Raw genomic sequence first — 19,322 nt, 5'->3', positions numbered from 1 at the left:
AAGGATAATAACAATTTAAGCATAAAGAGATTCCTTGGAATGAAAGAATATAATACATTGTATGGAATGAACAAATCTTCAGTGACTAAGAATAATAACTTATAAAAAAAAAACCTCACGGAATTGAAAAGGTCTTTGTAAGACAACAGACATTGCATTAGTCATGGCTCTGCAGAGTCTCAGAATTTATTGAACAAATCTACAGAAATTTCACCCAAAACACCAAGTAATGCACATTCTACTCTGCAGCATGTGGAATGGAAGTTTTTCTAAAGTAGATTCCTTCCTAGGACACAAACAAATCTTTAAAGTTCAAAAGATTAAAGTCACTTTTGTGTCATTTCCGGCTCAGTATAATAAAAATCACAACTGACAGCAAACTCATCTCTACACATTTATGGGGATTAAACAACTCACCAGCAACTTCATTGAATGTCAAAACCAAAGAAGACATAAAAATCCTAGAAAGAAGTGAAAATGAAAACCCAAATAACAAAATCTGTAAAACCCATTGAAAGTGGTCCCACATGGAAATTTTATGGCTCTAAGTGCCTACATTGAAAAATGAAAATAAGCACAGAAATAAATGGCTTAATGCTGAACCTCAAAAAATGGAAAAACAAGAATAAACCAAACCCAAACCATGTAGATGGCAAGAAATAACAGAAATCAGAGCAGAAACTAATATAATGGAGAAAGAGGCATCACATAAAGAATCTTCTACTCTGATAGCTGGTTCTGTGAGTAGACAAAATAGATGGACAAACTAGAAGAGGAAATAATGACACAAATGAATAGGGGAACATTAGCACCAACACCAAAGAAATTTAGAATGTCATGAGGGACGATTAAAAAAATGACGTATGATCTACTAAGCTGGAAAATCTAAAATAATTAGATGAATTTATAGATTCATCCAAACTACAAAAAATAAACCAAGGAGGTAATGAGAATCTTAACAGCTGTATACTAAATGAGAGCTGAAACAATAATAAAAAAGCCTTTCACACTTAAACACGTTAATAAAAATAAAAAAATACCAGGGACATATGAATTCACAGCTGAATTCTATCAGTCTTTTCAAGAATATCTGCAATATTTCTTAAACCATTAAAAACATAGAAACAGAAATATATTCCCAAACTCCTTCAATGAATCCAGAATCACATTAATACCCAAGCTAGTTTGGTACAATTACGACAAACGAAACTACATAATATATCATTGATGAGCATAGACACAGATTGTTTAATAAAATAACTGCAGGCAAAATACAGACATACATGAAAAAGATTATCCACTATAACCAAGTTGGCTTTATTCCTGAAATGTAAGGATGGTTCATCATATATGAGTCTAAACAATGTAATAAACCACCTAGCTCAAATAAGAACAGAAGATACACCACCTGGAGTAACCTCAGAAACAAGAAAGTAAAATGGTACAATTGCCAGAGCAGGCATGGGGAGGAGCAAGAGAGGAGAGAACAAATTAGAAGTGATCAGATGGGGGATACGGGGATCTGAGACAATGGGAAAATGGTGGGAATCTCCAATTAGGTACAAGGAGGGAAATAAATATGTAAGAAGGGAAGGAGGGTAAAATAGACATAAGGATGTCAGAAAAATCTTAAGGAATTAAAGTGTGTGCAGTATACCTGAAAATATCTATATAAATTTAAGTCAGTGTATAAATATACATATCTAATTTAAATATATTTTCCCATCCTAGCTGGCAATGCTCCCACCAAGATCCAAAGACCATTTAATCAAAACCTGAACACCAGCATGAGTAGCTCCATTTTATATCGTTGGTCTGAGTTATCCAAATAGATTCCTACAGTATAGGCTCTTGGTTGCCTCCCAGACATGGAAAGTAAGTCCCTATTGCGAAGAAATCATGCACTCAGATACAGAGTCTAGAAGTCCCTGAAACTGACCTGAAAGCCTCCTCCTTGAGAATTGGCTGTTATGTTCTGAAAACTTCCAACAGAGGAAAAGAACCAATAGTCTAACACAAGTTTGGTTGTGGCTGTAACAACAACTGCACTACACAACAGCTCTGAAGGTGCAGTAGTGGCAGGTACAACTTGGTGGTATGCAGGAGGGAAATCATTCCTTGTACAGACACCTAGCCAACTCTCCAGGTCTAATGAAGCCATGGATCCTGGACGAGAACTGGCAACAATGCTTTCCTAAAGCAGCATTATCCCTAACTACACCTAATTATCTATTCTTATTTAAAAGAATACAGTTTGTGTGTTGTTATTTCAGGTGTAAAGCTAGCCATGCCAGAGCCGGGTGGGATGAGAAACAGGCCTGCCCACAGCTCTGCACTACAGAATGGCACCCAACGTGGATAACTGGATCCACAGAAAGCCTGAGAAAGCTTGGGAAAGAATAGAGTAAAGCATGTTTTCTTGGTAGCAGCACTTTCTTGGGTTTGGCTTTGCTTGCTAGAGGCTTCCTGACTCAGCTTTAGCTACAAAACCCTCCATCTCTTAAGAGGTCCTGCTACGAAACACTTAAATGGCGTTGATAAAAGCTGACTGCATGCTTGTTTGTTTTCAGCCGTAGCAGGAAAACAGTTGTGCTGTTTTAAAATGCTGGCGTTCTGGTCTGTCCTGCCATGGCAAACTCTGACTCTTTCAAGCAGGCGGTCCTGACTAGGGAGCTTTTGATTGTTGTTTAACACTGTTGCAGCTTGCTTGCTGGCAGGAAACTTGAACCGCCACAGAGTTGTGGTGATAAACATGGCTACATCCGGTACCTCTGCCATGAGGCTGGAAAGCTAACGAATGGGCTGGATCTAGCTGGCAAAGCTGCAGCTTGAATCCTACCCATATTGCTCAGTAATTTAAAGGCTCATATGGTCAAAAAAAGAGAGATAGAGTAAAGAGAGATTCAAAAACAAAGAAAACCTCTAAATGATTTACACTGTGTTAAAAATATATGCATGATAAAGGTTAAAGTCCTTAAAAGTAAAAAAGATAGAAAGAGTAGTTGGGTGTGATAGTACACACCTTTAATCCCAACACTTGGGAGACAGAGATTGACCTCTGTGACTTCAAGGTGTGGTAGCACATGCCTTTAATACCTATGCCTGGGAGGCAGAGGCAGACAGATCTCTGTGAGTTCAAGGACAGCCTGGTCTACAGGGTTATTCCAGGACAAAGATATACAGAGAACCTGTCTCAAAAAATAAAAGTAAAAATAAACGAAATAGAGGTTAAAATAAAGCTGCACAAAGATGGAAAATACACAGAAAATCTTTATACTCTATGTTATTATGCTTTCTTTGAATTGTTTGAATGCTGAGGAAGAAGCAATAGATGCTAAAAGATATTTGTTTATAAATGCTGCTGAACTAATCCAAGAAAGATATCTTGAAAATACCTTGACTTCAGAATTTGGAACTAAGGTTATGATACTTTGGAAAAGAGATTCTTCTTTTATTTTTACAGAAAATGAGACCATGTGGATTGCTTCTATCCCAATATGGTATGATAGACCATGCCCTCCTGAAAGGTTGCTGTGAACACCTTCAGAAAATTACTTTGCTCAACTGCCGACTGAGATGAACCTGGCACACAGGTTATACCATGAAAGATCTGATTAACAGCACCCCCATTCAGCAGGAAGCAGTTTGGAGAGAAAAAACTGTGCCCATTTTCCTAAATATTGTTTATAAATGTTCTTTTACATTTAAAAAGGGATATGATATAGATATGAATAATTTGCATTGATATAAATTTTACTCTATTGATATAAATTTAAGGTCAATTTTGTAATATGTATATGTATTTCTGATATTGATTAAGGTATTATGATTGTGTAGTTCATTTAAAAATGTAATGTATAATTAAGAAATATAGGTTGTTAATGGATAATCATTGATAGTAGTCAAGCTTGTAGTCATGTTAGTTAGATTATCTAGATATATAGAGAGATTTCAGTTAGATAGGCATACTTCATATCTTCCAAAGACTACAGAATATGGCATTTTAAATGTTTTAATAACTTAGAGTTTTCATGACAATGAGACACATCTGTTCCTGGCAGCACCAATCTACTTCAAGAGGAAGATGGGCATCGAAGAGGCTCCTTATGAAGTTTGATAGTCATTTGGGCAAGAAACTGCTCTTGCCTGGACTGTTGCAGAAACTGGACACAAAGAACCCACAGAGAGAGGACTGCTGAACTTGCCTAAAGGTGAGATGGTCTTTCGGGGTTCCTGATTCATGAAAGAGTCTGCAAGACATTCTGCAGGACACAGCAGATAGTGACTGAACTGTCTTTGAAATTTCCTGCATCATGGAAAAGTCTGCTGGATATTAGGGACCTGAAGGCCAAAGATGGATGCCCCAACAGTACAGAGGAACTTTGGGTGACTGTCCAGGCAGCGAGATGTCTCTGTGATTTCTAGAGTTTTGTAAGTTGCTTATTTCTCATTTATTTAGGTAATATTATATCCTTCTGGAGTCTTTGATGGAGTTGAAGAATAGATAGATAGTTATGGTTTTTATTTGTTATGATAAAAGATAAAATAGATATAAATATTGTAACTGTAATTCTTACTTGATAACTGTCTTGCTATATGTAATTCTGCTATGTTAAAGTTAAAGCCTTCTTTTTTGTTTAAACAGAAAAGGGGGAAATGATGTGGGAGGGTCTTCTGTTTTAATAAAGAAACTGCCTTGGCCAGCCCTTAGGTGGGTGGAGTAGACAGAACAGGAAGAAGGAAGTGAGGTAGATGGCTCAGTCAGATGCCACGCCTCTCCTATGTTAGTCAGACTGCCGTGCCTCTCCTAGGGGAGAGAGATGCGATGGAGCCAGCCGCCAGTTCAGACATGCTGAATCTTTCCCAGTAAGACACCATTCGTGGTGTTACAAAGATTATTAGATATGGGTTAGTCAAGATGTGAGTAAGAGGCCGGAACTAATGAGCCAGACAGTATTTAAAAGAATACAGTTTCTATGTTGTTATTTCAGGTGTAAAGCTAGCCGTGCCGGAGCCTGGTGGGATGAGAAACAGGCCTGCCCGCAGCTCTGCACTACATTCTTACACCCACATAAAGTGTAGTCCTTGCCACCCCTCATCATGAAAACATCTCTGCAGGAGGCTGAGATCATTATAGAAAACCAAGTGAATCATTATGCAGATTTGTTGATCTCAGTCCCAACTGAACAACGACAAAACACCCACCTGCACCTAAGATTCAGAGATCACTGTGGAAGAGTGGGTGAAAAGATTGTAATATGGAGTTGGGTATATATATATATATATATATATATATATATATATATATATATATAACATAATATGGTTATGTGTCTCCTAAGAATGTCAGAAGCTATACATATATATTCTCATGAACATGACTGCCTAAATATGACTTGACCAAGGAAAATACCAATGGACATGCTCACATGCATGGGAGCCTTGACCTTACACAAAACGCTATAGACTAGTAAGGAATATTGAGAATGGAATAAATATTCTTCTCTAGGGAAGCTCACATGTATTGGTAATGAAATACCAAATAGTCAGCCCTAACACATACAAGGAATACCATATAGATTGAGCAGGTTGTATTCATATATTTGAAAACACATACATGTATAAACACATACATGTACAAACTCATGGAAACTGAACAGTCAACTACTAAACCACCCCTGGGTCAAAGAAGAAATAAAGAAAGAAATTAAAATTTTCCTTGAATTCAATGAAAACAAAGACACATCATACTATGAAAGCAGTGCTAAGAGGAAAGTTCATAGCTCTAAGTGCCCACATAAAGAAAATGGAGAAAACACACATTAGAGACTTAACAGCACACCTGAAAGCTCTAGAATAAAAAGAAGCAGACTCACCCAGGAGGAGTAGAAGACTGGAAATAATCAAACTGAGGGCAGAATCAACAAAATAGAAACACAGAAAACAATAAATGAAACAATCAAGAAACAATCAATGAAACAAAAAGCTGGTTCCTGGAGAAAATCAACAAGATTGACAAACCCCTAGCCAAAACTAGTCAAACGACAGAGAGAGAACACGCAAATTAACAAGATCAGAAGTGAAAAGGGGAGCAGAACCACAGTCACAGAGGAAATTCAAAGAATCATTAGATCTTATTACAAAAGCCTGTATGCCACAAAATTGGAAAATGTGAAAGAAATGGACACTTTTTTAGATAAGTACAATATACCAAAATTAAATCAAGACCAAGTGAACAGTTTAAATTGACCTGTAAGCCGCGAGGAATTAGAAACTGTCATCAGAAACCTCCATACCAAAAAAGCCCTGAACCATATGGTTTCAACACAGAATTCTACCAGAACTTCCAAGAGGAGCGAATACCTATACTCCTTAATGTTTCACAAAATAGAAACCGATGAGTCATTGCCAAACTCCTTTTATGAAGCTACAGTCACCTTGATACCAAACCACACAAAGACTTAACCAAGAAAGAGAATTACAGACCAATCTCACTCATGAACATCGATGCAAAAATTCTCAATAAAATACTGGCAAACCGAATCCATGAACACATCCAAAAAATCTACATTATGATCAAGTAGGCTTCATTCCAGAGAGGCATGGCTGGTTCAACATACGAAAATCTATCAATGTAATCCATCATATAAGTAAACTGAAGGAAAAAACCATATGATCATTTCATTAGATGCTGAAAAAGCATTTGACAAAATTCAACACCCCTTTATGATAAAGGTCTTGGACAGATTAGGGATATAAGGTACATTCCTAAATATAAGAAAAGCAATATACAGCAAGCCGAGAGCTAACAGTAAATTAAATGGAGAGAAACTCAAAGCCATCCCACTAAAATCAGAAACAAGACAAGGCTGTCCACTCTCTCCATACCTCTTCAATATAGTGCTTGAAGTTCTAGCAGTAGCAATAAGACAGCATAAGGAGATCAAGGGGATTCGAATTGGAAAGGAAGAAGTCAAACTATCGTTATTTGCAGATGACATGATAGTATATATAAGCGACCACAAAAAACTCTGCCAAAGAACCCCTACAGCTGATAAACACCTTTAGCAATGTGGCAGGATACAAGATGAGCTCCAAAACATCAGTTGTCTTCCTATACAAAAGATAAAGAAGCAGAGAGAGAAATCAGAAAAACATCACCTTTCACAATAGCCACAAATAGTATAAACTATCTTGTGGTAACTCTAACCAAGGAAGTGAAAGATCCATTTGACAAGAACTTTAAATCTTTGAAGAAAGAAATTGAAGAGGATACCAGAAAATGGAAGGATCTCCCTTGCATGTGGATTGGGAGGATCAATATAGTAAAAATGGCAATTCTACCAAAAGCAATCTATAGATTCAATGCAATCCCCATCAAAATCCCATTATCTGTTAGATTGTTTTTTTTCTTGGTTTCCTGGGGTATCTTTTAGGGATTTATTCATTTTTTCAAACTCTTTGTTATTCTTCTCATCCATTCCTTTAAGGGAGTTTATCACATCCTGTTTAAGGGACTCTATCTCTGTCATAATGTCTGTTTTTTCTACTTCTTCTGGATTAGGGTGTTCAAGTCTTCCTGTTGTATGTCCACTGGGTTCTGGTGTTATCATGTTGTTTTTCAGATCGCTTGAATTCTTTTTTTTAATTTATTTTTAATTAAAAATTTCCATCTCCTCCCCACCTCCCATTTCCCTCCGCCTCCTCCCCTCCTCCTCCCCCTTCCTTTCCAGTCCAAAGAGCAGTCAAAGTTCCCTGCCCTGTGAGAAGTCCAAGGATCTCCCCCCTCCATCCAGGTCTAGTAAGGTGAGCATCCAAACAGACTAGGCTCCCACAAAGCCAGTACATGCAGTAGAATCAAAACCCAGTGCCATTGTCCTTGGCTTCTCAGCCAGCCCTCCTTGTCTGCCATGTTCAGAGAGTCCAGTTTGATCACATGCTCCATCAGTCCCAGTTTAGCTGGCCTTGGTGAGCTCCCAGTAGAATACCCCCACCGTCTCAGTGGGTGGGCACACCCCTCCCGGTCCTGACTTCCTTGCTCATGTTCTCCCTCCTTGTGCTTCTCATTTGGACCTTGGGAGCTCAGTCCAGTGCTGTTGGAGGAATTCTTGCTTTGGCGCCTGCCCATCTCTTCCTTCAAATGCTCTCAGATGGATCTTCTGGTACAGGATCAGGGCCACTTGCTGGCCAGGGACCTCGCAGACAAAAGACCTAGCTTGCTGTGTGCAGGCTTGATGGAGGAGAGTTATCTGTCTATGTTTCTTTCATTGGTTAATTAATAAAGAAAACTGCCTTGGCCCTTTAAGAGAACAGAAAATTAGGTAGGTGGAGTAGACAGAACAGAATTGTGGGAACAAGGAAATAGAGTTGGGGAGACGCTTCAGGCAGTCGCCATAGGAGTCTCCATGCTTCTCCTCTCCAAGATGGACGCTGGTTAAGATCTCTCCTGGTAAGCCACACCTCGTGGTGCCACCCAGATTACTAAATATGGGTTAAAGGAAGATGTGAGAATTAACCAATAAGAGGCTGAAACTATGGGCCAGGCAGTGTTTTAAAAGAATACAGTTTCCGTGTAATTATTTCGGGCGTAAAGCTAGCCGGCAGCCGGGTGGCGGGACGCAGCCCTGCCGCTTCTCACTACACAGGCTCAGTGAAACAAAGGAAATCCTGCCAGGTTGCACTCACCACCCCATCCCAGAGCCTAGGCCCCAAAACAGGCTGAGCTGGGGGAATCTTATGACCCTGCAGAAGGGAAGGGGTGCCTGGGACAAGCTGGGATGGGATAGGAAGAGAGAGGCAGTAGCTGGGGAGAGAAGCCCCTGCAGAATGACCAGAAAGTTTAGGGGGTTGGGGAGTGTCTGTGCTTCGTTTCCGGGGCATCTGCCACCAGTCAGGAACACACTTACCTCTCTGATGGATCTTCTGGTACAGGATCAGGGCCACTTGCTGGCCAGGGACCCTGCAGACAAAGGACTAGCTTGCTGCTTGCAGGCTCAGTGAAGCAAAGGAACTACTGCCTGGTTGCACTTACCACCCCATCCCAGAGCCTCAGCCCCCAAACAGGCTGAGCTGGGGGATTTTATGGCCCCGCAGAAGGGAACTTGGTTTTCTTTAAGGGATATGCTGATGTCTTCCATTTTTTTCTTTGTCTTTTCCTCCTTTTCTTTGAGGGAATTCCTCATTTCCTCTTTAAGAGTTTCAAACATTCTCCTGAAGTTATTTTTCTATCATTTTTTTGCTTCATCTATATTTGGTTGTTCAAGTCTTGCTGTTGTAAGATCTTTTGGTTTTACTGGTGTTGTGCTGCTCTTTGTGGTGTTGCATGTGTTCTTACCCTATCTACTCATCTTTTTCTCTAATATTTGTGGTTGGGGTTGTCTGTGATTCTGTTGATTAATTTTCTAGGTGCCAGTGAATCCAAGGCTCAGATGGTTGTTCCTCATGGTACAGTCAGTGCCACGGTTCTAGTAACCCTGTTGGTCACTCCATGTTCCTGGAGGTCTCTCAGTGCTTCCGGGTTTGCTCTACTTCCTTAGAGTTTGTTGTCTCAGGACTGCTCTATCCTAGGTTGTTGCCTCAGACCTGTTCCTGTAAATGTCACGGGTCTGGATCTGTTCCTGCAGAGGTCTCTGACTTGGAGTTGATTCTGTAAAGGACTCTGGCTCTTGTCTACTCTCTCAGAGTTCCCATGGTCGGGTGCACCCAGACCCGCAGAGGACCTGGCTCAGGCTTACTCCCTCAGAAGTCTCAGACTCATGCTTAGACTGGCAGAGGTTTCTGATTCCTGCCTATTTCCTTTGACATCTTAGACCAATGCCCAGACTCACAGAGGTCCTGACTCAGTCCTATGACCTCTGAGGTCCCAGACTCACGTCTGAAACCATAAGGGTCCTGGCTTAGGTCTACTCCCTTTAAGGTCCCAGATTCATGTCCAGACCCTTAGCGGTCTCTGGTTCTGGCTCACTTGCTTAGCGTTGCTCCCTTGTACCTGTTCCTGTGGAGTTCGCTGTCTCAGGTCTGCTCTGGCCCAGGACGCTGTCTTAGTTCTGGTCTGCAAATGTCTTTGGACTGAATCTGCTCCGGCTCCGTGGAGCTTGCTTTCTCAGGCCCAGTCTGGCCTAGGTCCTTTGATTCTATTTATCCACGTCTGTTTCATGCCAGCACCAAGCTTTATTATGTTATTATTATTTATTTATTATTATTATATTATTATTGTTGTTGTTGTTATTGTTGTTATAGCTCTAAAGTAGAAAATGATGTCTGGGATGGTAATGCCTTTGAAAGTTCTTTTATTGTGCAGGATTGTTTTGGCTATCCTGAGTTTTTTGTTTTTCCATAAGAAGTTGAGTATTATTCTATTGCAGTCTGTAAATAATTGTGTTGGGATTTTGATGGGGATTGTATTCAATCTGTTGGTTGCTTTTGGTAACATTGTTATTTTTACTATGTTGATATTGCCTATTCAAGAGCATGGGAGAACTTTCAGTTTTCTGATGTCTTCTTTAATTTCTGTCTTTAAAGATTTAAAGGTCTTGTAATACAGGTCTTAACTTGTTTGGTTGGTATTATCCCAAGATATTTTATCTGAGATTATTGTAAAGGGTGATATTTTCTCTGATTTCTCAGCCCATTTATCATTTGTATATAGGAGGGCTATAGATTTTTTTTTTTGAGTAAAACTTGTATCCTGCCACATTTATCAGCTGTAAGAGCTTCCTGGTAGAGTTTTTTGGGTCACTTAGGTATACTATCCTATCATCTGCAAATAGCAAAAGTTTGACTCCTTCTGAGTATTTTGATTGTTTTGAGACAGGGTATCTCTATACCTTTGGAACCTGTCCTGGAATTCACTTTGTACACCAGGCTGGCCTTCAACTCACAGAGATCTGCCTTTCTGCTTCCTGAGAGCTGGGATTAAGGTTGTGAGCCACCACTGCCTGACTCACTGAGTACTTTTGCATCACTATTAATGAGGGAGATTAGTATGTAATTCTCTTTCTTTATTGCACCTTTCTGTGGTCTGGGTATCAGCATAACTGTAGCTTCATAAAAGCATCTTGACAATGTTCCTTCTGTTTCTATTGTGTGGAATATTTTGAGGAGTATTGGTACTAGCTTTTCTTTGCAATTCTGTGAGAATTCTGCACTGAATCTATTTGGTCCTGGGCTCTTTTGGTTGGGAGACTTTAATGACTGCTTCTACTTCATTAGGGGTTATCAGTCTGCTTAAATTGTTTATTTGATCTTGATTTAATTTTGGTATAAGGCACCTATCCATAAAAATGTCAATTTCTTTTAAATTTTCAATGTTGTGGTGTACATGTTTTGAAGTATGACCTGATGATTCTTGGATTTCCTCAGTGTCTCTTGTCATGTTCCCTTTTCATTTCTGATTTTGTTCATTTGGATATTCTCCCTCTGCCTTTTGGCTGGTTTGGATAAGGATTTGTCCATTCTTTTCATTTTCTCAAAGAACCAACATTTGTTTCTTCGATTCTTTATATTGTTCACTTTCTTTTTCTTTTATTGATTTCAGTCCTCAGTTTGCTTTATTTTCTGTCATCTACTCATCCTGGGCGCACTTTCTTCTTTTTGTTCTAGATGTTTCAGGTGTGCTGTTATGTCACTAGTGTGAGATTTCTCAAAATTGTTTATGTATGTACTTAGTGCTATGAGCTTTCCTCTTAGCACTGTTTTCATAGTGTACCATAAATTTGGGCATGTTGTGCATTAATTTTCATTGTATTCTGGGAAGTCTTTAGTTTCTTTATTCTTCCTTGACCTAGTGATATTTTAGATGAGCATTATTCAGTTTGCAAGAGATTGCAGACTTTTTATAATTTGTTTTATTGATGTTTAACTTTACATTATGGCAATCTGATTAGGTACAGGAGGTTATTCCAATTTTTATGCATCTGTTCAGATTTGTTTTGTGACCAAGTAAGTGGTCTATTTTAGAGACGTTTCCATGAGGTGCTGAGAAGAGGGTATATTCTTTTGTGTTTGGTTGGAAGGTTCTATAGATGTCTGTTAAGTCCATTTGAGCCATGACATGTTAGTTCCCTTATTTCTCTGTTAGTTTTCTGTCTGCAGACCTGTCCATTGTTGAGAGTGGGTGTTGAAATCTCCCACTATTAGTCCATTGTTGAGAGTGGGTGTTGAAATCTCCCACTATTAGTATGTGGGTTTGTTGTGAGATTTAAGCTTTAGTAACGTTTCTTTTACAAATGTGGCTGCCCTTTTATGTGGGGCAAACATGTTCATAATTGAGACTTCATCTTGATGGAGTTTTCTTGTGATGAATATGAAATATCCTTTTCTATCTATTTTGATAAATTTTAGTTTGAAGTCTATTTTGTTAGATATTAGGATAACCTCATCCACTTGTTTCCTAGGTCCATCTGACTGGAAAATCTTTTCTTAACCCTTTATTCTGAGGTAATATCTGTATTTGAAGTTGAAGTGTGTTTCTTGTATGCCGCAGGTCAACTCCTGTTTTCTTACCCATGCCGTTAGCCTGTGTCTTTTTATAAGTGAATTGAGTCCACTGATATTAAGAGATATTAATGACCAGTGATTGTTAATTCCTTTTATTTTGGTGGTAGTGTGTGTTCCCGTTCTTTGGGATTTGCTGGAGTGGGATTATCTATTGCCTGTGTTTTTATGGGTGCAGCTAACTTCCTTGGGTTGGAGTTTTCCTTCATGCGCTTTCCGTAGGACTTGATGTGTGGATAGATACTGTTCAAACCTGGTTATGTTATGGAATATCTTGTTTTCTCCATCTATGGTGATTGAAAGTTTCACTAGGTATAGTAGTCTTACTGGCATCCATGGTCTTTTAGTGTCTGCATAATATCTGTCCAGGACCTTCTGGCTTTCAGAGTTAGGTATTATTCTGATGGGTTTGCCTTTATATGTTACTTGGCCTTTTTCCTTTGTAGCTCTTAATATTCTTTCTTCATTCTATATGTTTTGTGTTTTGCCTATTATGTGGTGAAGGATTTTTGGTGCAGTCTATTTGGTTTTCTGTAAATTTCTTGTATCTTCATAGGCATGCCTTTCTTTAGGCTGGAAAAGTTTTGTTTTTGTTGAGTATATTTTATGTGCTTTTTGAGTTGAACTTCTCCTTCTACACCTATTGTCCTTAGGTTTGGTCTTTTCATGGTGTCCCACATTTCCTGGATGTTTTGGGTTAAGCTTTTCTTAGAGTTGATGTTTTCTTTGACTGGTGAGTCTATTTCCTCTATTGTATTTCAGCACTTGAGATTCTCTCTTCCATCTCTTGTATTCTGCTGCTTATGCTTGCATTTGCGGTTCTGGATCGTTTTCTCATGATTTCTGCTTCTATAAGTTCTGTATTTTTTTCATTGTATTATCTCTATTTCAGTTTTCAAGTCTTGAATAGCTTCTTTCAGATGTTTTTCTTGGTTTTCTTTAAGGGATTTGTTGGTGCCTTCCAGTTTTTTGTTTGTCTTTTCCTCCATTTCTTTGAGGGAATTTCTCATTTCCTCTTTAAGCATCTCAAACATTCTCCTGAAGTTATTTTTTAGGTCATTTTCTTCTGCTTCATTGATACTTGGCTGCTCAAGTCTTGTAGGGTCACTAGATTTTACTGGTGTCGTGTTTTTCTTTGCTGTGTTGCCTGTGTTCTTACCTTGTCTACTCATCTTTTCCTCTAATTGGCGTAGTTGGGGCTGTCTGTGACTCTGGTGATTAATCTTCCAGGTGCCAGTGGATCCAAGGCTCAGATGGTTGTTCCTCATGGTGCAGTCAGTGCTATGGTTCCAGTTACTCATTGGTCGGTCACTCTGTGTTCCTGAAGGTTGCTAAGAACTCCTAGGGTTTGCTCCACTCCTGTGGAGTTGGCTCTTGTGGAGTTCTTTGACTAGGTCTCTGGCTCAGGCCTGCTCTGGCCAAGGTCTCTGACTCAGTTCTGCTCCTGTGGAGTTCAGCCTTTCCAGGCCCACTCCAGCCCAGGTCAATGGCTCAGTCCTGCCCCTGTGGGGTTCACTCACTCAGGACTGCTCTGGCCTAGGTTGCTGGCTCAGACCTCTTTCTGTAAGTGTCCTTGGTCTGGATCTGCTCCTGCAGAAGTCCCTGGCTTGGGGTTGGTCCTGCAAAGGTCTCTGGCTCTGATCTATTTCTGTGGAGATCCCAGACCCATGTGCACCTGGACCTACATTGGACTTGGCTCCGGCCTACTACCTTGGAGGTCCCAGACCAATGCCCATATCTGCAGAGATCCTGGATCAGGTCCACTCCCTCAGAGGTCCCAGACTTACGCCTGGACCTGCAGAGGTCTCTGGTTTCTGCCTACTCTCTTGAAGGTCCCAGACTCATGGCCAGACCCAAAGAAGTCCTGGCTCAAACCTAGTTTCTTGGAGGTCGCATCCTCACATTTGGATCAGCAGGGGTCCTGGCTCAGGTATACTCCCTTGAAGGTCCCAGATTCATGCCCAGACTTGCAGAGGTCTCTGGCCCCTGTCCACTCATTCAGTGGTTGTTCCCCTACCTGCTCTTATGGAGTTCGCTGTCTCAGGTCTACTCCAGCCCAGGTTGCTGGCTCAGTCCTGCTCTCTACAAACTGATTCTGAATTAGCTGTATCACCAGGGCAGGCTTGGCTTTTCCAACAGCTTCAACTCCTAAGAGTTTCTATTCAGTGATTTGGAGCTGGCCTCTCTCTGCTCCACCATGCCTCAGCTCCCACCATCACCTTCGGGCCAATGTGGCTCCTTCAGGTCCTGAAATGCTGAGGGAGCAGGCCCAGGCCTAACCACCAAGGCTTTCCTCAGTCACCACAGCTGCCACCAATTCTTTCTTCTATGAGTTACCTTGGTCTTATCACAGCAATAGAAAAATAACTAATAGTGAAGTTGGTACCAGAGAGTGGGGTATTAATAGGTGTTGACAGACCTAAGCTGGTAATCTTAGTTTGGTTTGGTCTGCTTGGTTGGTTGTTGTTTTACTTTTTTGATGTGGAAGACTTTGGGACTTTTGAAAAGTGGTCAAATGCTGTATGTAGTGCTTAATGGGCCAAACTAAGACAGAGAACAAAGATGGTAGTGCCAAGAACTAAATACACATCCACTGCTGTTTAGGTTTTTAATGCGTTTGGTCACTTGGAAATCACTGAGGAGAATCCTCAAAAAATAAAAAAATATCTATCAGATCCCAGCTATACTACTCCATGGCATGTGCCCAAAGAACTTACCATCCACTCTGCAGATGCTTTTTCAGGTATTTTTATTGCTGCTCTATTCATAATAGCTAGAAAATAACAACAACCAAGGATCCTACAACTGAGAAATGGATAATGAAAATGTGATAAATGTGCTCTGTAGTATACTACTCAGCTATAAAGAAAGTGGGTATCATATATTTTGCAGGTAAATGGATTGAATGAGAAAAGATCCTATTGAGTGTGGTAATCCATAGGGTAGGAGAAATAGTCTTCCTCATGTGGAGCACACACTTATTATTGGCTACCCCAAACCAATGGTCAAACCTAAAGGCATGCATACAAGAAATATGTTTTCTCTTATTGGAGGCTCCTAGGTCCAAATTTTCACATGTGAGTACATGTTGTGTAAAATAAAATAGAGCTATTTACCAGGACCGGGTGGTTGTCTCCTTCACAAGAAGATGGTTGGGGAGCCAAAGAGAGGGTAATGTCAGGGCAAGAGTGACCATAAAGGAGAAATGGAAAGGATTGCTGATGAGAGGGGAAGAGGGAGATAAATACAGAGAGGAGGGCGAAGAAAAATAGAATACTAGATATCTGATATCAGAAATGTGAAACATGGGGCTTCTTAGAGAAGAGGAGAAGAGGAGAAGGAGGGAGGTTGGTTAATCAACCATAAGAATGTTTCAAAAATCCACAAAGAATCATGCTATTAACTATTTACCTAAACACACACACACATACACATACACACACACAAACACACAAATATACATGTTAGTCAGTATATATATAGTGTTAATGAGATTTTATCATATGCAAAGGCAGTGCTCCCCTAAGAACCAAAGGCCACTTAACTAAGGCGCTAGTGCCAGATATGAGAAGCCGTCTTTTGAGTTGTTGGTCAGAGCTCTCAAGAGACTCTTAAAACATACAGCCTAGTGATGTTGCCCTTTGTTCCCGCCCAGAGTGTAATTCCCTATTGATGAAGACACCAAACACTTCAGAAAGTTCCCTGAGACCTGTTAACGGAACTGACCTGAACATTCCCTTTCTGCAGTCTAAATTCCATGGTCCCAGACGAAGTCATGCAAGCTTCACAGGAAGGAGGCAACCTACACAATCTTAACCCAGCTTGATACCTATGAACCCACAACAGTAACCAGCAGGGTATTACAACCCTACAGATGCACTATTGACAAACATACCTTAGTGCTAACCACAAGCTCTCTAATTGATTTTAAGACCCATACATCAAAAGCAATACCATACCTTGTAGGGGAAAACTACCTAACTACTTAATCCTAGAGAAATTATGGTTATTATAGGAAAATGTACAGCCACTAAATCAAAATAATCTGTAACAACAATCTATAAGCATGTCTTTATACTCACTGATAAGTATAGACATCACCCTTCATCAATGAACTTCCCTTTGCAACAGATGGAGACCACTACACAAAACCACAATCAATCAAACCACAGGGTTGTGTAGTACACAGTCCCACACCCCAGTGAAAGTTAGTAAGAGGAGGTGGAAAGATTGTAAGGGCCAGAGAATCAGGGAGTTTGCTGTGAGAATGTGCCTCCAAGTAAAAACAGAAGCATTTCCCAAAATGTCTCACCAACATGTATGGACTAGCAAAAACCCAAGGACTCAAACCTAAATAAAAAACACCTCAACCAAAGAATGATAAGGGCAGGAGAAATAGTCTTCCTCATGAGGAGCACACAATTATTATTGGCTACCCAAAACCAATGGTCAAACCTAGAAACATGCATACAAGAAAGATTATATAGTCTGAGCAGGTTGTGTTTATGTACATAGGAATATATATGTACATAAATGAATGTGTGTAAGAGTGAGAAAAGAGGCCATGGTTTGAAAGAGAACCAGGCAGAGTACATGGGAGGGATTGAGATGAATCAAGGGAAAGGGAAAACGATGTAAGTATAATCTCAAGAAATAATTTTTTAAAAATCACAATGTTAGAAATTTCTGAAATATATGAACCAGGAAACCCTGGGTAATATTCTAGATATTTCTGGGTCAGAGAAATTAAACCAAGAATAGATCTAAAAGTAAACAGACTTTTAGAAAAAATTGAGAACTAATGAACTGATGACATAAGCCTTCCTTTAAATTCCATTTTATAGAAAATAGCACATATCTGCTTCCTTCCCAAGCAGTTTAGAGGTGTTGTAATCCAGAAATTGTGTTTTAATTGTGAAAAATATTGTCTCCCTTTATAATCAGACTGTTAAGCATGGACGTTATCTGTGGTAATAGAGTTGGTTGCTCATTCCTGAACTCTTAATATGGTTAAGTCCTAAAACATTAGATTGCAAAATCACTCACCCAGAAAAAAATACTAGAACATGAAAGATATGAAAACCTACTATCCCCTTTAAAACATCTGCAGAGCAGCAGCGTGGGGCTCACGGGGACCGGCAGGGCTGTAGCTTGAATGACTGATCTCCACCTCCAAGGAGCTTGGCCACCACAGAACATATTCTGTCCCTGAGAAGCTCACCATGATTGCAAAACAACTCTGGGTCCAAACAGAAATCAAACAAGAAAGTGCTCTCATCTGCAGGATTCAGGATCCTGCATGGCCCCCAGCAGTGAGCACCACTCCTCTGGCCTGCCATGGCAACAGTGGACACACAAGAAGGGATGCAGGTTACTGATACCAGGCTGCCTGTCCCACTAGAGCCCTCCACAAGGAACCAGAGGCAAGGACGGCAGCAGGGTGCTTCAGCAGGACTTGTGCTTTATTGTGGGAGATGTGAGGAACATGGGTGGCCAGCAGAAGCTGGGCTTTGTTCTTGGTCCTGACCACACAGCCCTCGACATCCATTCATAAATAGGGATAGACTCTGCACAGGCGGTCCCTCCAGCCCCGGAACAGGAACCTACTGTGTATGGGGCCTCATGCCCAGCCTGGCACTGAATTCGTCCCAGTGGTGCTGGTCATGGGCATCTCCATGCTGGGCAGGCAGCTTCTGTGCAGGCTGATGAGGCTTTTATCATCCTAGCGCTCGTCCCCGACCTCCTGCTCTGAGGAGTCCACGAGGCTGCTCAGCTTGTTCCCAGGTTGCCCTCTTTGGAGGAGGTCTGCTTTGGCAGCTCCCCTGTCCAGGTACACTCTGTACATGGGGTCCCCATGTAGGGAAGCAGGCGGTGCTCACTGTGAACAGTCAGCTTGTCCACAGTCAGCAGCAGAAACCAGATCAAGTTGAGCAGGGTTTGAAAGAAGGTGACTCATCCTCAATGGACAGGACCTTCTGTGCACACCTTGTAAAGACCACCTGGGCACCTTTCTTGTTTTTCAAACAGAGAAACAGTTGTACACAGCTTGGGCCATGAACTCACCCACCCGCTTCGGAAGCCTTGTGCAGGACGGAGTACCTGTCCGTCATGAAGGTACAGCCCTTGCCCTCAGTGGAGGGCAGGAAGTAATACTGAGACTTATAGTAGTATTGCAGACCCCACAGCATGAGGGGCTGGTGGAACCTAAGATGGCCCAGTTTCCCAGATCCTCCACTGGACCACTTCAGAGCTCTGGCCACCAACACTACTTGCTCTTGCGAATTTAGATCCACCAAACTGAACACTGTAGCTGGCTCTACAGTTCTCTAACAGTTCATCAGCTATATGCACCGTTACCTTCTCCAGGGATTCGAGGAACGGCATGGTCAGGTCAGCCTGCACTGCTCTGCTGGCCATGACCAGAGAAGAGAAATACTCCTGAGTACCCGAGATCTCAGGATTCTGAGTGCTTGTTTCTAGACATGTATCTGAAGAAGAGCATCCGGTACATCTCGTGTGCCTCGTGGTAGTCGCCCTTCTGGATGCTTGTACACAGTTTGCCCTCCATGTGGTGGGGGCATCTTTCTGGGTGATCAACACCAATACCATGGGCCTCTGCACTGTTCAGAACTGGTGCTGTGGCAGGCGATGTTGGCAGAGCCTCCTTACTCCCTTCCCTGTGGCCGCTACATGCACTCTACCAGAACTGATTTGTTTTTTTTTTTTTTAGCAGAAGCTGCTATTGATGGCTACTTCCCCATCTGCCTGTATCACTATGGGAAACTATTTTCCCAGATAATACAGCAATACTAAGCCTCATCCTTCAT

General features: G+C 41.0%; 1 pseudogene; it reads right to left on the bottom strand.

Annotated features, from left to right (window-relative positions):
• Positions 1 to 18,264: 18,264 nt before the first annotated feature.
• On the bottom strand, positions 18,265 to 19,063 carry LOC119824287 (annotated as a pseudogene).
• Positions 19,064 to 19,322: the final 259 nt, after the last annotated feature.

Source organism: Arvicola amphibius, chromosome 10 (assembly GCF_903992535.2).
Source record: "Arvicola amphibius chromosome 10, mArvAmp1.2, whole genome shotgun sequence".
Taxonomy (NCBI): Eukaryota; Metazoa; Chordata; class Mammalia; order Rodentia; family Cricetidae; genus Arvicola; species Arvicola amphibius.
This window is presented reverse-complemented; position numbering and strand designations above follow the sequence as displayed.